This window comes from Scardinius erythrophthalmus (genome assembly GCF_964197995.2).
Source record: "Scardinius erythrophthalmus genome assembly, chromosome: 1".
NCBI lineage: Eukaryota > Metazoa > Chordata > Actinopteri > Cypriniformes > Leuciscidae > Scardinius > Scardinius erythrophthalmus.
The window spans coordinates 46,657,247-46,676,810 of record NC_138221.1 but is presented as its reverse complement, the minus strand read 5'-3'; the positions used below and the strand labels follow the sequence as shown (position 1 = coordinate 46,676,810).

At 40.1% G+C, this 19,564-nt stretch overlaps 1 protein-coding gene across 2 annotated transcripts in view; it reads right to left on the bottom strand.

The window, feature by feature from the left end:
* lrrc4ba (leucine rich repeat containing 4Ba) overlaps window positions 1-19,102 on the bottom strand; it is a 39,209-nt gene extending 20,107 nt beyond the window's left edge. Inside the window, exons 1-2 of one of the 2 annotated variants that reach the window (XM_081386897.1) lie at window positions 18,973-19,102; window positions 8,187-8,346 (exon numbers count right to left, since the gene is read on the bottom strand). The gene's annotated coding sequence lies outside the window, so the exon portion shown is untranslated. The remainder of the gene's footprint in view (window positions 1-8,186; window positions 8,347-18,972) is intronic. The other variant, XM_081386898.1, reaches the window with a different exon arrangement.
* Between the last annotated feature and the right edge of the window lie 462 nt (window positions 19,103-19,564).

Sequence of the window (19,564 nt, the reverse complement as noted above, 5' to 3'; positions counted from 1 at the left end):
TAAGCCCGCCCCACCTACTCTATACACAATGTGATTGGCCTGACCCAATTTAGGTTTTTCCAGCTCGAAAGTCTACGGAGAGTTGCTAGACTACCCTGGCTGCAAAATACATTTTGCTGCCGCTAGGATGCGTCTAGATTTCTAGGCTACGACTGTGCTGCATCCACTCACAAAAATAAATGTTTTATATATTTACGGTAGGAAATTTACAAAATATCTTCATGGAACATGATCTTTACTTAATATCCTAATGATTTTTGGCATAAAAGAATCGATCATTTTGACCCATACAATGTATTGTCGGCTATTGCCACAAATATACAAGTGCTACTTGTGAACTTTGAGGTCCAGGGTCACACATTTAACAGAAACTGGGAAAGTATAGGTAAACCACAATTCCTTTTGTGATACCAGAAGTTTCAAGTTAATTTACATTGATGCATTTGGCAGACGCTTTTATCCAAAGTGACTTACATTGCATTTCAAGGTACACATTTGCATTCTTATCAGTTCTTGCTTTCCCTGGGAATCAAACCCATGACCTTAGCGTTGCAAGCACCAATGCTCTACTGTTTGAGCTACAGGAAAGTCATTTACTTGGTTTATAGTTCTGTTATATAAGGGCTGTAAATAAAATCACTGCCTTAAGGTGTGAAATAAAATAAAAAATGACACATCACCTTTAACCACTTAATGATAATACTCAACCACGCACATATCTTACGTTTAGCACATATACTGTACACAGCTACATAGAGCAGTTGCAGTGCACTGCTTCCTCCTGAGGGAAAGTCCAATTTTAGTATTAGACACTAGTATGGATTCTGGGGCCAGCGACATGGCCTCCTTGTTTCAGCTACAAAACCTTCTATGATATCAACTGGAATAGAAAGGTGATGCCTCAGCATTACATTTAAGATCCCATCACAAACAATACACATACTGCGGCGAGAGATTTGAAGGAAAGCAGTGGAAACGTGAACATACTCTACCCCCACATGTCTGCCAGCTGATGCGGAGAAAGAAAAAAAAGCCCATTCTATTTTTACTTCAGAGTTCAGTCCAGCAACTGTGTTTATTCCTTTTAGAGGGAGATGTTTGAGGTGGCACGCCGCAGACAAGGGGGGCCGCTCAAATAAAGGATTCTGCCGTGTAAGCAAAACCCCAGAGATAACCCATTCATCTGCTGTTATACAACAAAACATGTGGACCTATGATGAAAAATGGTAATTATTGGTCGGGCAGATTGCCATTGACAGATGCACTGGCACTACAACAGTGTGTATGTTGAGCTGTTATTGTTTCCCCTATAATAAAATTGTGACAATTAATTTTAGTGGCGGTTACCGGCTACCACTGGGTGGCTGCACTATTTCAGCTGAGACAAGAGTACTGCAGTTAAGGAAAGTGGAGTTTTTCCAAAACAAGACATTAATAAAATGTTTGTGTATCACTGAAAACAGGAAACTATATAAAATAGCCTCTGGCATTCAGTGAGCAATATATCTAAAAATATTTGACGATCAAGTTATCTTGGTGTGAAACGGCGAGATCAATGGTGCAAGTAACACATAACAATCCTGATCCTCAGCGTTGAGATGATGTTAATGAAATGTAACTAAATCCAATAACTGGGCCATACGTTCCTCACACAGAGCCGTACAGTGCGTTAACTAGGCTCAGCAGTCGGCTAAGTACCTTATCATCAGCACAGACAGTGAGCGAGCTAACATAAACTCCACACAGACTCTACAGCAGTCGTCACCATTGGGGAAAGACTCTGATTATGCAAACATTATGGGAAAAAAGAAAAACCATATATACTTAAATCTCTGCTCAGCATAAGGATGAATTTATTTTGAACAGCAGGCACTTTCTATGTCTTCGCAGGCTAAGATGGAGCGTTAATCCCAAAATAGAAGTTAGTTAAAGGCTATCTGATGGTTTAAGTATGTAATTGTAATTATGAAGACAAGATGACCCTGACATGACTTATAAAACTAATTTAACGCTTTATTAATAAAGACACTGAATAGGGATCTCGGAGCGTACAAAATTAGAATTAACATTTTAAATAATAACAATAATAATAACACTGATTATATTAATGTTGAAGCATGCACATACATCTTTAATTATCAAATTGAGATATGTATACTGAGTCTGCAAGAATGTCTGATAATATAGAAATGAAAAAAGCAAGGATTTGAGAACATGGACTCTTTGGTGCAAGTGGAGTTTCTAGTGGCACTTGCACATCCTCGATACTAATCTACAGGTCAATTTTCTGACCAAAATTATAGAGCACAAAATACCCGCAGGACTTTTTTTTTTTTTTTTCAGATCTGCTCTTGGAGTAAATGTGCCAGGTGTCCTTCACTGAGAGACAGAAAGTTCACACTGCTAGTCACTCAAGATGACTGCAAGGAACTTGCATTGTATATTGTAGCAGGTGCTGCGTATGTTTGTTAATCCGATGTTTTTTAAGTTTTTATTTTTTTATTGATACCATGTTTTACACTATCAGCATGTTTGTGTATCTAAAATGTCCCCTGAATCCATGATGCATTGCGTGGCTGTTTTTCCAGGCAACACATTTTTCAATCCATGCATCAAAACATTCAGGTGATTATTTTTTGGGGGGTTCTGTCTAAAAATATAAATAAATAAACAGGCAACATTTTTACAAGTTTACATCAAGCACAGTGTTACTAAATAAATATTTGACTCAATGTTTATAGTGTATCTTTTTCTAGGAAGAATTAAGCTCTGTTGTGCTAATGTAATGTGACGCGTAGCAATATTTTATTTTTAGGCAGTCACATGGGAGTGAGGCTGACATGTTTTTTTTATTCTGTTGCTTCACTTTGGGCAGCAAAAATGCATCTGTCTGTACTCACCACAATAAGGTCTGTGTTACAACTCGTTTTAACTTTTCTTTCCATTATTTATCGATTCGGTAACCTCAAAGAGGATCTTCAGACTTTCTGCATGCTTTATTCGTCTGATCTTTGGTGTAAGGATTGTGTGCTCAGCTTCATTTTCATCCCCACCTTGTCTCCCATTATTGCTCTGGTCCTGGGGTTTCAAACTGCCATGCTGAATCCAAGTAAAACAGCCTCAGAGATGCACTGAGCCAAGACTTTTACATAAATAAATGTGCTCGCTGTGCAACGTTATGACACTCACCCACTTAAAAAGTCCACTACCAAAATATATTTAACACTATGTAGCAGGCTTAAACTTCACAACTTTACCTAATCTTATGAGATACACTTACAAACTATTTTAACTTGACAACACGCTTCCATAAATGTAATAAAAATGTATAAAACATACATAAATGCAATAAATTATCCATTGCCATGATTCAAGAAACATATAAAAAGAATTTAAATGCATAAGAAAAAATGTATTTCAATATTTTAATTTGTACACGTCCATAATTGCAGGCTCTGTGACTCCAAACATAAAAAATTGATTTAATCTCAACATTTAGGAAGATGTTTAGCCATCTGCAAACAGTGCAGCCGTGTAAGCCAATGAATGAGGTGTTGACGTCACGTGCCCACATCCCACACACACACACTCCTCCACACGAGCACTCGTCCACGTTTGCACAAAGCTCGCGCGATGTCAGAGACATGACTAATAGTATGCTAACTCTCCTGCTTTGTGTTGGCTGTGTAGTGGCTGATTTATGTGTAGGCTCGGGGGAGAGAAGCCCCCCAGGTTATTGAAATATTCTATGTGGGGTTTGAGGCTGAATGTTTGTACAGGTAAATCGATGGTTGCAGTCGATACTCTACCCATGGCTAAGCGAGCCGAGAGGGGCGAGCAGGGCCTCTCAGAAGCAGGCGCGAATGCTGCCCTTCTCCATAGAGGTCACATCACGTATCGCAGCAAATTAATCCCGACCTCCATTTTACTTTCACACTTTATTTTTACACACTCGAGTTACGCTGCCGTCTGCCAATGACATGATCTGTGCGTGGCCGTATTCGAGTGGTCTGTGAAAGACTGCAGGGCTGGATGAGATCTGATGGGATGTGATTGGGAATGATGGGGCTGCTGATGGTATAGGAGAGATCCTCTTCTCGCATGTGTCATAAAGTTTTTGCGCTCAGCCTCGGCGGGGCTTTTGCACAGTGATGTTACGGATCGGGATGAAAGATGACGTGCGGGACTGCACGACAGTACGCACATATGCAGACGTGTAAACAACTCACACTTGCGGGGCACTTTGAAACCTCGAGTGTGCATGAGAAAACAAGTCATAAGTATTCTGTGATCCTCATCCAATCAGATGTTAAGTACACACAGACACTATAAGATCATAAGCGCATGCATGTACACAGCACTCTCTCCCACTCTCTCACACTTACATACAAACACTCCTTGATTTACTCGCACTAACAATTCCTCTCGGAGACTACTGATACTTCCTGTCTGTCTGCATTTAGGATGCAACTGGAGGGCTGGGGTCCGGCCTCTCTGTAATCAGACACTTTTTAAAATGAATAAAAGTCTTAGCAAAAACATCCCTAGTGAAAAATATAATTTGAAATACATTTATTTTATGCTAAGTATACTACAAATACGTTTACATTTATGTACTTAATATAAATACCCTACAATTGTATTGTTGGTACACTAAATTGTTATACTTGAAGTCTGCTAAATTGGAACAACTAATTTTGTACTTAATGCACTTGAGTGATCTGGAAATAGTGCTGAAGTTCCAAGAACTTAAGGACTAAACAACCTTCAAGGCTTTTTAAACTTGCAGGTAAAACTTGTCTTGCCGAACTTTCCATTTCTAGTTTACTCTACGCTGTTGCTGGGGCAATGCAGCCAAAGTTTTTTCCCCGCTTGACTATCTTTGTAATAAAAGAGCTTTTGTGAAGCGAAACACCCCTAGGTTGTGAGACATATATACACGTGCTTCTGGCAAACAATTAATTGGCACTTTGCAGTGCTAAAAGTGTTGATACGCTTGATTCCTGTTTGGCTGGGAGGGGAGCAGAGCAGCAGCCATTAATCAGAGTGTCTCTCAGCCATTTACAGAAGCATGTAAACTATCACACTGTTGCAGTGGCAGTGCGGCCGCAGCCATGCCAGCTCATCTCAGCGATATGTGTTTCCAGGGCCTTCTGTGAAATCTTACTTCAGCACTTTTGACCACCTCTCTCTCTTTCTTATTCCTCTCGCTCCTGTGATTTCATGTGGCTCTGCAGGCTACAACCATGCAGACTCTGTATGTCTCAGTCAGTGGGGTGTGGATGTGTCCTCTTATGAAATCAATGCTTCTGTTCGCACTTGTGTGTGTGCGCGCATTTTTTTTTCTGTATAAATATTTTGGTGAGTGTATTTACATGAGCAGTCATTGGGATTTAAAGGGATAGTTCACCCAAAAATTATAATTCTGTGATCATTTATTTACTCACCATCATGTCAGTCCAAACCTGTGACTTTTATACTTCTGTGGAACACAAAATATGATATTTTGAAGAATGTCTCAGGATTTTATTTATTTATTTTTTACCCAATGTTGTCTTGGACCATTTTATCTAAAAAAAATTTGGACACATTGTTCTTTACTCAGGGTGAATAAATTATGTCAGAATTTTAGGGTGAAGGGATATTAGGGATACCAAAAGGATATTGAGAGTGAAGTAAGTATAATACCCCCTAGCAAACAGGAAATAACAAATAATATAATATAACAAAAATAATGATTATTTCCAAACAGGTTTTCCAACCACCCTTCTGTCTTATGTTACTCTGAGACAAACAGGTAGCCCTACCACAGGTGTATAGTTTTCCCTGCAGATTAAACTGGGATAGAAAGTGTTTTAAAGTTTGTTTCAAACACACACACACACAAACACACACGCTTTGGTCCTGGTCTAAAGGCTGCATCCCACACCCTGAGTGACACCATGACTAATACATACACAGATAAACACCATCTATGACAAACATGATAAGAGTGCGGTGCAAAACTCGCTGACAAACACCCCCAGATCCGCATCCCTATGGAAATGCTGACACATACTGACTGATGGATGTCTCCATGGATACCTGTCACCGTGGAGACAGACACCATGTCTCTCTCAGTGCAGTGCCATCAGAATCAAAGCGAGCGAGTAAAGCAGCGGGGAGGGAGGTGTGGAGAGATGGACATGAACAGAGGAGAGCAGAAGAAATGCTGCGTTTATCTGACAGCCAATGCTGCAGTGTTTCTTTGGAGGTCTCCTCCCTCATGCGAACCTGTCGGCTTGTTGCACCGTTCTGTAGGAGGACATATTCATCTCTGCCCCTTTTCTTTTCTATCCAGCTCCTTTCTCATTCAACTCTCTCTCTCTCCATCCCTGCTTGGCCATCACTTCAGGGGCGTGGCTATGACGGGCTGATTTACCACTCGATAGAAAATCAATTAAATTATAGTTTAAGCTTGAGCTTGTACATTTTTCCCAATTGATTATTGGCCATTCAAGTGTCGACAGTCAGCGCTGCATAATCAGCTCAGAAAGAGCCTTTAGATTAAACCTACTAAAAATAAATAACAAGTATTAAGTTTTCAGTTAACAAAGATATGTAGGCAAATTATTACAGAAAAAAAAACTGGATTTAAACCTAAATCTCTGAAAACATATTCAAAGTAAAAACCTTAACCAGGGCTCAACCATAAGGATTTTTTTCAGCTTGTCCAGTCGGGCAGCAGTTATTCGATTTTCACTTGCATTGACAACCTTTTCACCGCCCCTCAAATAAAGAATCATTAATTATTCATTTTAGTAATGCATTTCTTGTTTTGCATTTGCATTTGCTAGAAAAATGTCTATTTTTCATTAAATGTTAAGTTTACAAATACAAATCATTTTTAGTTAACATTAAAATGATTCAAATTATTAAAATAAATCTGTAAATTAATAACATTTAAAAAAAAATACTTTTGCTAGAAAACAATATCATTTGCAATATCATTAGAAAACAATATAATTTGCAATTCATACTGAAGCTTTCAAAACTGGCATATGTTAGCCAGTTAGATGACATTATCTGGGTGACAAATCAGCACAATTTGCAACAATATTGTAGGAGACCACATGTTTAAGCTTGCAAGGTGTAAAAAGTCAATGCACTACAACAACAATGAATGTAAGAATTCATTTTTGGGGCAAAGTGGCACTGACCCATAAGGTCCAAAACTCTCACACTGGTCCTGGGTAGGGCTGCACGATATTGGGAAAATACGCGATATTGTTGTTGAGTATTGCGATAACGATATTTCTTGCGATATAACATTTCCCTAGAGAAATGCTATTTCTATTAAGTTTTTTTTTTTTTTTATCATTTATATATGTAATGATCATACTAAAATAAACAGGTAGGCTAATAGATATTCTTCTGGTTATTTTTAGGCACAGGTTCTTCGCTGTTGTCATTTTCCTCGCTTGTCTCTACTCCCGCCATTAGTTTTTATTTTCCACTCTCTGCTCTGAGACACTAGGTTCCCCTTTGGGCCCGATCTAGCCAATAGCATAATAGCACCTACTGGGGAGGCGGGTATAAAGATAGTTAGATAGATTGGTCGAATTTGGATAAACAACCTATGCATGCATGCATCACACAAATGCTTGGCACATAAAATAAATGCAATTTACTGCACCTCGCTGTGATACGGATATCGGATACTATTATCGTGATAACGATAATTTTTCGATATATTGTGCAGCCCTAGTCCTGGGTCATCAGGACCTCCTTATTGTTGAGCCCTGTTACCTTTAGACCAACAAATCCAGCCCAATTTTTAAAAACAAAGTGTCTGCTGTGTATTTGAGTTAATCATTTGGATTGTAACAGTAGTGTTTCACAGATTTGGCAATGGTAAAATCATTATTCCTGACAAAATTTGAAACTTTCTTCAATCGAATTGTATTTCCTCTCATATTAACTTCAGCTGCCCACACCACACCTCCAAATGCACACCCCAGGATGTCATCCTAGTAACATCATTGCATTGCTCTCTCCTTGTCTGCTCTCCAGACCCTCCTGAAACTCCCTAAAGCTCCCTGGCAGCCTACTCTTCAATGTCCTCCCTCCATCATTCTCTCCCACACTGGGTGAAATGGAAGCACGCTCTGAGAGCCTGGGGTTGCTATAGTAACAGGCTCACTCACCATCTTGCGTGTCATCATCACATGAGCTCCTGACGACCATAGCCCAACTCCGAGGCTATGTGGCTGGGACGGCTCCATCACTCTGCTCTGGGGATTCACAACCCCACCTGGGACTCCCTGTCTCTCTCCGTGCTGCCACTGCTTCTACATAGGGCTGTATCTACACAGGGAGAGATGACAAGGTCGACCAAATAATTAACGACCGGGCAACTAAATGAAATAAATAAATCCACATGCCTGAGTCAACTATCTGTAGACTTTCAACACCCACAGCAGGGCTCAATAATAAGCCTTTTTTTTTGTGCTGGCCCGGGTTGGTCGAGCACGAACGGTTCAGATTTTTACTTGCCCTGCCATCAGTTATACTGGCACCACCAAGAATAAATAATTGGCTATTTTTAGCCACATATTTTATTATGCAACAGAATATATTTATGTTTTTCATTAAACATTTTTTTAGCTTTTTTGTAACAACCCCCCCCCCCTTCAATTATGACAGCAAAACTATAAAAAAAGCTGAATACATTTTTTAATACATAAATAAATATATTTGTTTATTATTCCAAGATGTATTAATTGGGATGCACCAATATGAATGTTACCGATACCGGTAACCGATAATTCTTTATTATTTGAAAGCTGATAACCGGTATATTAGCCGATAAAACTAAATCCAAATTTTTATATAATTTTTGAGAGCCTGATTACAAAAACAAAAGTCTCACCATTAAAAGCCATGTCCCAAGCACACAAATATAATGTTCTCATTATAATTTTATGTAGCCTACATGTATATGACAGACTTGTGCTGCCACATTAGGGCACTTAGGGTGCAAGGGTGGCTTGCTCGCTTCAGGTTGGTGGAGAGTTCCTGCCTCAAGTGGAGGAGTTCAAGTATCTTGGGGTCTTGTTCACGAATGAGGGAAGGATGGAACGGGAGATCGACAGAAGGATCGGTGTCGTGTTGAAGAAGGAGCTGAGCAGCAAGGCGAAGCTCTCGATTTACCGGTCGATCTACGTTTCTACTCTCACCTATGGTCATGAGCTGTGGTTCATGACCGAAAGGACAAGATCCCGGATACAGGCGGCCGAAATGAGCTTTCTCCGCAGGGTGGCTGGGCGATCCCTTAGAGATAGGGTGAGGAGCTCGGTCACTCGGGAGGAGCTCGGAGTAGAGCCGCTGCTTCTCCACATCGAGAGGAGCCAGCTGAGGTGGTTCGGGCATCTGTTCCGGATGCCTCATGGACGCCTTCCCGGGGAGGTGTTCCGGGAGCGTCCCACTGGGAGGAGACCCTGGGGAACCGGCTGGCCAGGGAACGCCTCAGTATTCCCCTGGAAGAGCTGGAGGAAGTGTCTAGGGAGAGGGAAGTCTGGGCGTCTCTGCTTAGACTGCTGCCCCCGCGAACCGGCCCCGGATAAGCGGAAGAAGATGATGATGATGTTGCACTTAACTGTAGTTTTTCCTTTTTTTGAAGTGATTCCAATCATATTTCAAGCAATTCAAAACCATCATGGCAAACAGTGCACATCTGAAGTGTCTCTGCAGAAGGATATGGCCCATTATTTAACTGTTTTAATATATTGGCCAAATTTTCTTATCAGGCTGAAAATGATAACATTAAAAATTAACATTTAATTTTTAAATGAAATATGGCGGCTAATATATATCGTGCATCCCTAATAAATATAAGTTAAATATAAACACAAATAATCACATAAACATTTCTATTCATTTCAAATGATGTTTCCAAGACCCTCACTTGCTAAATAACATTTAAATCAGCAGAATTCACACCAATAATGTTTAAAACATCCCAGAAGTCCAAATGTTTAAGTTTACAAGGCATAAAAACACATGTACATACTCAACAAACACAATGTGCAGTGACAAGTGAGGCACTGGCCTGATAGGGAAACTGACAGTTCCGTCAACTGGCTCAAAACTCTCTCACACGGGCCCCGGGGCCATTGGGCCATCCTTACTTGAATAGGCCTGCACTGGATCACTGAGAAAACCGAGAGAGCGAGAAAGAGAAGTATATGTGTGGGTGAAAGAATAAAGGCCAGCACATTCGCATGATGGCACTCTGCATAATCACTCTAAACATGGAGCCAAGGCTCTGATTTATCACAGTAACAGGGCTGCCTGACGTCACACCTCGGACACTTCTGTCTTGCGCTACCTTGCTCTACCCTTCTCCATCTTTCTTCCTTTGCCCTTCACTCTCTCCTTTTCTTATGACAGCACTCTCACCTGAAGACAGGGTAACTTACAGTTTTTCATCACTTTCATAAACACCTTACTCACTCTTAAATCACAATAAATGTAAATGAGCAAAGGTGTACATTTTCTCATTCGCCTCTTTCTCTAATGGACCTATACATAGCACATATTTTTATGGCATCGTGAATATGGTTGGAAATGCAGAACCAGATTTTATTCTGTTAACAGTTCTTCAAAATCCAAATTGTTCTGCTGATCGATGCAGACAGAAAAGTTCCCTCCTGAAAGTCAATGCGAATTGCCTTTTGCAACCCATGTACTTACACAATGTGGATAATTCAGAGTGAAACAAGATACTAAACTAGCAGAAATTAAGGATTGGGATGGGATTTTATCCATTGGGAATTGACTGGATTGTGAAAAGTGGATATTGCATCAACTATTAAAAAAGTTTCCGTTAATTGAAATAAAGCTGAAATAAAATATAAATATTAGCCTAGATGAAATTAAACTTAAAAAATGAAAATGAGAAATGTTGCCTTGGCAACTAACTGAAATAAAATAAATTTGAAGCACTAAAATGATTAAAAATAAAACTGAAATAAAAACAGAAATACTGTAATAAAAATAAAATATGACAAAAGCATATTAACCATTTGAATAAATACAATAATTGACATTTTGATTAAGCATTTCAAATAAAAAGAAATCTTTAATAACATGAACCTGAACAATAAAACCAGGAACATGCAATAAAGTCAACAAGTTCTGATTTTGAATTAAATTTGTATCTGAATTACAAACAGTAATACAAAGATATGCCTTTTATTGTGATGAGCTGCCTACAGAGTCATTGCCTGATAAGGCAGCGAGGCAACAAATCAACTGCCTATAACTTTTCAGACGCAGCCTACAATAGGCTATCTGTCTCAAACTCATTAGTTTGAATTAGTTTATCGACTCACACACTTGACTGAATAAGTAAGAGTGTTCTTCCGCAAATACTAAGATAATCATAAATTGAATCTTTAAGGAACCGGATTCATTATTTTCCTCATGATTCCCAACCTTAACTGTGATTCCCAACCTTAAACTTCCTTCGCATTAGACACTTTCTTCGTGACTACTTCCTCCCACCCCAGAGGACAGCATTAAGATGATCCCCAAACGCACGCAAGCCCACATCGTGGTGACCGCCACTTCACAGTAAATAAACTCTCCCTCAGGGACAGTGTCTGCTTAAAGCCCCACGAAAAGCAAAACAGATGAGGCTCTGAATCTGGGAATTCTAATCAGACATCATCATCATCACGGTGATACATTGTATTCTGGCTGGCCTGCTTTGTAAAACACAGCTGACACGCTTATTCTTACACAGAAAAGCACATACTCTCGCATGCAGATTTGCAACAGGAAAAGCCCCTTTGCTTGAGTTTATATTGCTGCTCTGAGCTCTCCTCCTGCCCTGGCTCACTTATTCCTTCGGTGACCCGAATCAAACTCCTTCCAGATAGTGTGGCTCAATGCGGCGGCACCGCCATAGTGCTTGCATTGTGAGGTCACTGAAGCCTGAATGCTCTCATTACCAAACTGCCTCTCCAAACACATGAGCTAACCATAGCCTGACCACTTCCATTACCCCAAGTCAGCTTTACTCACACATGATCGAGCCATTGTCTGACCACCCTTACAAGTTAGGCTCTGGCTGTTTACCCATGAAATAGGCAGTTCCTGACAGTCTCTGTTAGGGAATATCAATGTGACAATCCATTATCTATATAACATCATATTACGACCTCCTCATGTCAATGACTTATGAACACATGGCTGAATCTTAGGTTGACTTGAAGCTGACCCAGTGCTTTTGCCAATATGCGTTAGGATCATGGCTAAAACACTTCCAGATGTACAGTTCTTCATGTTTTGAGTCAAACATGATGGGCTAAACATAGTGCCATCACTTGCAGTTAGCATTAGTCACGCATGGATAAACCACAGCATGGCTGCAGTCACTACAAACACATTGTGCAGAGAATATGTTCCGAAAGCATCTTGGCTGGCGAGCTTTCTTCGAATAGCTGCACAGAGGTCAGCATCTGCCATGACTCAACTTAGTTTATGAAGCGAAAACCCAAAAATACACCATGAAACCACGTGTGACCTTAAAATCCCTCCATGTATTCTCTCTCTGGCCAAAACAAATCTAAATGCTTGTTGTTCACCTGCCTCGTGCCAACAACACCAAGTCAAGTCAATTCAAGTCAACTTTATTTACATAGCGCTTTTCACAATACAGATTGTATCAAAGCAGCTTCACAGTATTAAATAGAATAGTACATCAGTGTTTGTTTCTAGTGTAAAACGTCCACGTTTGGTAATGCTCATCAATAGTATTGTTGATTGATTAATTAAATTAAGTATCCCCAACTGAGCAAGCCAAAGGCAACAGTGGCAAGGAACCGAAAAACTCCATCAGGTGACCTAATGGAGAAAAAAAAACCTTGGGAGAACCCAGGCTCAGTCGGGGGCCAGTTCTCCTCTGGCGTTTATGAACTAGAGACCGGATTTAACTGTAAGATTAAAAATATTATATAAATGCCTGGTTGAAGAGATGCGTCTTTAATCTAGTTTTAAACTGGGAGAGTGAGTCTGAGCAACGAATAGTATCAGGAAGGCTATTCCAGAGTTTTGGAGCTAAATGTGAAAATGATCTCCCTCCTTTGGTTGATCTGGATATCCTAGGTATGACCAAAAGCCTCGAATTTAGTGATCTTAAAGAGCGCGATGGATTATAGGGCGATAGAAGATCCGTTAAATAAACTGGAGCTAAGCCGTTTAGGGCTTTATAAGTCAGTAGCAATACCTTGTAGTTAATACGGGACTTTATAGGTAACCAATGCAGTGATAATAAAAAAGGTGTTATATGGTCAAATTTTCTTGATCTAGTAAGAACTATAGCGGCGGCATTTTGGACTAACTGTAGCTTGTTTATTGAGGTTGCAGGACAACCAGCTAATAAAGCATTACAGTAATCTAGTCTCGAGGTCATGAACGCATGAACTAACTTTTCTGCATCAGAAACAGATAGCATATTCATGGCTTAGCAATGTTTCTAAGGTGGAAAAAGGCTGTTTTTGTAACATATGAAATATGATTTTCAAAAGACAGGTTTCAACACCAGCGCTGAACACAACCAAGATGGTGAAACCAACCAAGACATGAAAGTCTGCTAATGTACACATAATCTAAACAGAGATAGACTGCTTTATTAACACACGGCTGGCTATTTCGCTTCAAATCCACACAGACTCATTAATAATCCCTCACGGGAAATTTACTTAACTCGGCACTGGCCATCCATGCCTATTGTCCGTCTTCGCGAACACACGATCAAGATGTTCCCCCCCTCCCCTCACACATGACAGACCTCTGGCCCGAGTCCCTTCATCCCCAAAGCCTTTTACCTCCACATGAACGCACTTACATCGCTCCAGTGGGCTTCCAGATCTTGCCACAGGAGACTCGAACGCCGCGAACGCTTCCTGCCTGGGGAGACGTTTCCACTATTTCCAATTATGTCACTTCAGGGCTGGATTCGGTATTAATTTTATATCACTAACCACTGCCATTCCTTACTGACAATTACTCAATAATTAAAGGTCTGACAGTCTTCATTGTTCCCCTGAAGGACCAACACACAGGACTGGACTGGGGAACTCAATCAAAGCAATCACGGCTAATTATGCCGTGGCCCTCTTCCTCCACGCCCCCACTCTGCAGGGAGAGCGAAGGAGGCCAGAATCAGCACTATGGATGGGTCAGCTCTCGCACGGCTCAATCCACCCCATTTATCGGTTTTGAAAGCAGGCCAGAGTATGCAGACTGCTCACCGCGTCACTCCATCCCTGCGTCTGAGCACGCAAGGTGACATGCAATGATTTATACGAAGCCATCTCCATATCGACGGGGACGCTCGGATTGCTAAGTTAGGCAGTGGTCAATTCAGCAGTCCAGCCATCTCTTCAATAAAGCCTGAAGATGGCCTTCTCATGATCCAGCCAAAAGTGGCGTGTCTTGAATGCCACGAAGATGTTTTGCACGAAAACTCTGGCCCTCTAGTCGGCAGATCGTTGGAAAGCAGTTCAAGCCAAGAAGGGTCATCCTTCTCCCTCGCTTAAACAAGGGGATTTATATTTTATGTGTGGTGTATTAAAATAAGACAGAAGAGTCTTGCACTTGCCATGATGGTGTAAGTATTGTCCCCAGACATCACTTCTGACTTATTCATTACACTTTTATAACTTTGCTCAATGTCATATTTCAGCCAGCCAGTAGACGTAACATGTTGTAAGATGCATGAAAAGTCATGCTCTCGCATACTGTTACACCACCTTGAATATAGACTACAAGCACGGTCAGTGCACCGTAAAGCGCCGTCTGTGCCGTTATCTCTAGGGGAAATCGTCCTGCAACGTAATGGCTTGAAGATTATGGGAGATAAAACTGAAATTTGACACAGGCTCTGATTTTTTGGCTTGATTTTGTAGGTCTGTGGAAGCCCTTGAACTATGCCAGCTGAAGACAAACCCACTGTATATGGACTAAGATGCAGTCTTATAATCAACAATATCGTACTGCAAAATTTCTCTGCATGTCATCAGCCAGGATTTAGCTCAGGATCCCATAGCACAAGAGCACCAAAGACTAGCGGATGGCTAATACCATCCAACAGGCTACAAAACCCTCCCACGTCCCTTCTAAATTAGTAAAAGCCTTCTATTGTTGTGCAACGGTTAAATGACTTTAAAAAAAAAAAGGACTTAGTGTGATGTGTCACCTGGCATGTAAAACAAGAAGCCTTTGAGGCAGTTTAGGCCAGTGGAGTGTGTGTGAGCATGTGTGCATGCATGTGTGATCATTTCTGTGAGTCATCTAAATCTCTTACTAAGAGACAGGTGTGCAGGTGAGCTGAACCATGTCCCATGTGCGAACGTGTCTTTTTGTTTATTGTCTATGAGCAAACAAGACAGATTTATGACTCTAATCATTAAAGAGTGTTCTGGTTTAATTAATGCATTACTGTACACATCCATCATTGATTTTTCCTAATGGAAATAGAGGTGAACAAGGACAAAGTAAAATAGCCTAAATAAATGAAAGTTCCAAATTGAACACAAAGTTTACTCCCTGGACATCCAGTTCCTATAGAATGAGGCTGATTGCTTTATTAAAAGGAATATTCCAGGTTCAATAGAAGTTAAGCTCAGTCGACAGCATTTGTGGATTAATGTTGCTTACTTCAAATCATTTAGATTCATTCTTTGTTTTCTTTAAAAAGAAACTTCCTTACAAAGGAAGTGAATGGGATTTAAAATCTGAAACGTGAAGCTTATAATTCTACATTATTTCTTATGTTAAAACGTGTATTATGTGTATTATTTAAGCTGTAAAACAGTGTAAATCATATTTAAATACATATTTTTTTACACTAAAATCATGTTAACTCGTATTGTTTACATCTTCCGGTTATTTTACTGAAACGTTTAATGTTTACAGATTGACTCCTATTCACTTCCACTGTAAAAAATCTCACTGTAAGAGAAGTGCAAAATCAACATTATGCTGTAGATTGAGTTTGACTTGTATTGAACCTGAAATATTCCTTTAAACGTCTAAATCAGGGGTGCCCAATCCTGCTCCTGGCGATCGACTGTCCTGCACAGTTCATCTCCAACCCTAATCAAACACACCTGAAGCAACCAATTAAGGTCTTCAGAGCACGTCAGGATCACTTGAAAATTAAAGGCAGGTGTGTTTGATTAGGGTTGGAGATGAACTGTGCAGGACAGTCGATCGCAAGGAGCAGGATTGGGCACCCCTGGTCTAAATTAATATGTTGTTTTCTAAACAAACAATGTTCACGATTTTTACCGACAACAACAAAAATAAACTGTTTAATATCCAAAAATACCAAAAAAGTTGGCTGTTGATCCTTCTAATCGATGATCAAGGCCGTAACATGAGCAAGTTATCATGCAACTCCATGCAACAGCACCTCGCTCTCCACTTGCTCATAATCTAATCCCACTAAGGCGTCTGGTTCTGTTCAGCAGCTGTGTCTTGTTTTTCCTTGATGTCAAACGACTTTCATTGCCTTGGTTTTCTGTGCATCTCTAAACCACCTTTTAATCATTATCTAATTATTTAGATCTAGATTTGCCGCAGGCGCTGAGGAGCAACTTGCTGAGTTGCAGCCCTGAAGGGTCTGATTGGAGCAGAGGGGTTGAGGGTGCAATGCTCTCGGTGAACTGCTCCCTAAAGCATGTCTGCAGAAGCCTTCCTCTCTGACGGCTGATGTCTGTCACCTTTTGACCTACTGAAGTTAAAAGCCCCTTCATACATTTAAAAAAAGGCACATGAAACGCAAAAGTAAGGTGAGGCATCAAAGGTCGACTAGAGCGCACACATAAAAAGGTATGAATTTAAAGGGCCTTTTAGCAAGAGAAGCTTGAAGCTGATGTAAAAAATAAAACATTAGATATCATTTATCAGTTAGAACTTCACTTGCAATATATTGCACAGGCTGCCAGAGTCACAGAGAGGAATGGAGCGTGAACAAAGGCATTTAAATGATTATTCATAAAACTTCATGTCACCTTTAAATTTAACACCTGCGTGTTAAAAGAACCCATTGGAAAATCCACAGCAGGTAAATGGCTTACTTCAAACCATTCAAGAGGCATTAGAGAGTTATTAACGAGCATTAATTCCAACATGGTGGATGGTTTTTATGAATACAGCTCTGGGTGACTCCAGAGTTTAAAGAGAAAGTTCATCCAAAAATGAAAATGCTGTTAACATTTACTCACCACCATGTTACTCCAAACCTGTATGACTTTTATTCCCACAAAACAATATGTTAGTCAGGATACCAGTTCAGTCACTAATCACTTTCACAGCATATATATATTATATATATATATATATATATATATATATACCATACAATGGTGACTGAGGCTGTAATTTCTGCCAAACACAAACCAGCTCTGAGCAAACATTTTGAAGTTCAACAAGGTGAAAGACAACTGTTTACCAACAAACATTTGTCATGATTCTGATTTTGGCCCAGCTATACCTGGTTTGCAATGTGAAATGTCTCCCTCAAAGCTTGTGTTCAGATATATGTATGTGATGTGTCATGGCTTACGTTACCAAGGGAACATATATGATAATGAAAACACATTTCTGCTCTCTTATATGTACTCCAGTTGAGCCTGGGGTCTGTGTAAGAAGCCTTAATCATTCTCTTCCAAAATGACAGCAAACTCAGGATCATCTGATCACCCACAATTTCCACCTCATAGCCTACTTTCAACTTAAAAATCTAAATCACCTTTTTACTTCTGAAATGGCATTGCAATATCAGCAGCATCTACTATTAGTATCCAACAATACACAGAGTGATAAGGCAGAGCTTCATTCCATCCATAAATAGGATACAGCATGAGAAACCTGTGTGAGGAATTGCACCCTGTTCCTTTAGCAACAGATGCCCAAGTCATCACCAGCACCACTCATGTCACTCTCTCTCGCACACACACACACACACACACACACACACACACACGCTTTCAGGGAGCACAGCACATGCCTATGGGCTAATTCTCTCTCAGCTCAACACATCAGCATTTAAACCCTTCGTTTCATGTGTCACAGATAACAGCAGTAGATCTTCATTCATTGCGCTTAATCTGTTTGTTTCTTGTTCGCGAGCGGTGGAGCTCGAGCAGACAAGCCGCGCGCGCTTTAGAGATTTATCACAGGCCACACAGTGCCTTCGTATTTACACCCATAAATTTGGTCAAAGCGTCTTTCAAAGTGAAAACACTCAATCATTTTCCAAAAATAATCCAAAGTTTGAAGGCAACAGATTTAGGGGTTGCTTGCTACATTGGTTAGGCTATAGTAAACCAAGAAACAGCGTGACAAGTAAACTAAAGAAAATGCGCATTTGTGAGCATCCTTTAGACTCTGAAAAATACGCATTCAGAGGCCGATATTTGTTGTTATGCAGAAAAGTCTAGAATTATTACCTACATACCCAGCACTAACTAAAATAACGGGCGTTACGATGTAGGCTATTTCCAGTTTTATTAGGTGTTTAAAACGAATCATCTCTCATTCCTCGTCTTGTAATAACCAGTCCTGTATCCTAAAGTAATCCATCCATAATTTATGACTCTAGGTTACTAAATATTGGTGAAAGGTGTCTCGACAGCACAAATTCATTAGTTTACATCGACGCCCGGACACACGCGCAACTGGACACAGACACACACTGCCGCATTAATTCCTTTGTACTTATATACATTAAAACACGGTTTTCGTTATCATAGTCATTAATACAGCTGACAAATAATAGAAAATACAAAATTACAGTTTTAAACGCAGCTGTTTGCAAAGGCAATTTATGCACAAATGCCCTAGACTACCGAACGAACAACATACGTACAAAATGTTTGTTTTCCAAGTAATACTACTAAATGTTTACAGTCTTACCTTGACTCTTGTTCCTTTGATTTTAATCTAAATATATCCGTCAGAAGCTCTGGTGCGGAGTCGATGTCTCCTCTCGCCTGTCTTTCTCCGTCTTTCTAGCTCTCTCGCTGTTCAACCCTCTCTCTCTCTCTCCCTCTCTCTCTCTCTCTCTCTCTCTCTCTCTCAAATTGATTCACCCTTTCGCAGAGCTGGAAGCAGAGCACTGTCTGCCTGTGAGTAGTGGCGGGTCAGATGGAAAAATACACGCAGAAAGAGATAGCAGCCAACTTTACCACAGTACGTCTTATGATGAAATTTCGCATGTAGCCTTACATATTAATGAGCCTGGAGGACATGCAGTGTGTTTAAAAACCCTAAAACATGCAGTGTGTTTTAGCAATAAAATTTACCAATCAGAAGCAAAACAAGTTAGCTTCCGGGTTCCCAAATATGGACGTTCACGCTGTGAACGTGCAAAAAGGCAGAAAGCTAATCAAAAACACGTCAATTGGAGTTAAGAAGAATTTTTATTCTTACCATTATATATTATATTATATTATATTCCAAAGTCCATTCAAGAAGAAAAAACGTACGTATTGTTGTTTAATATGAG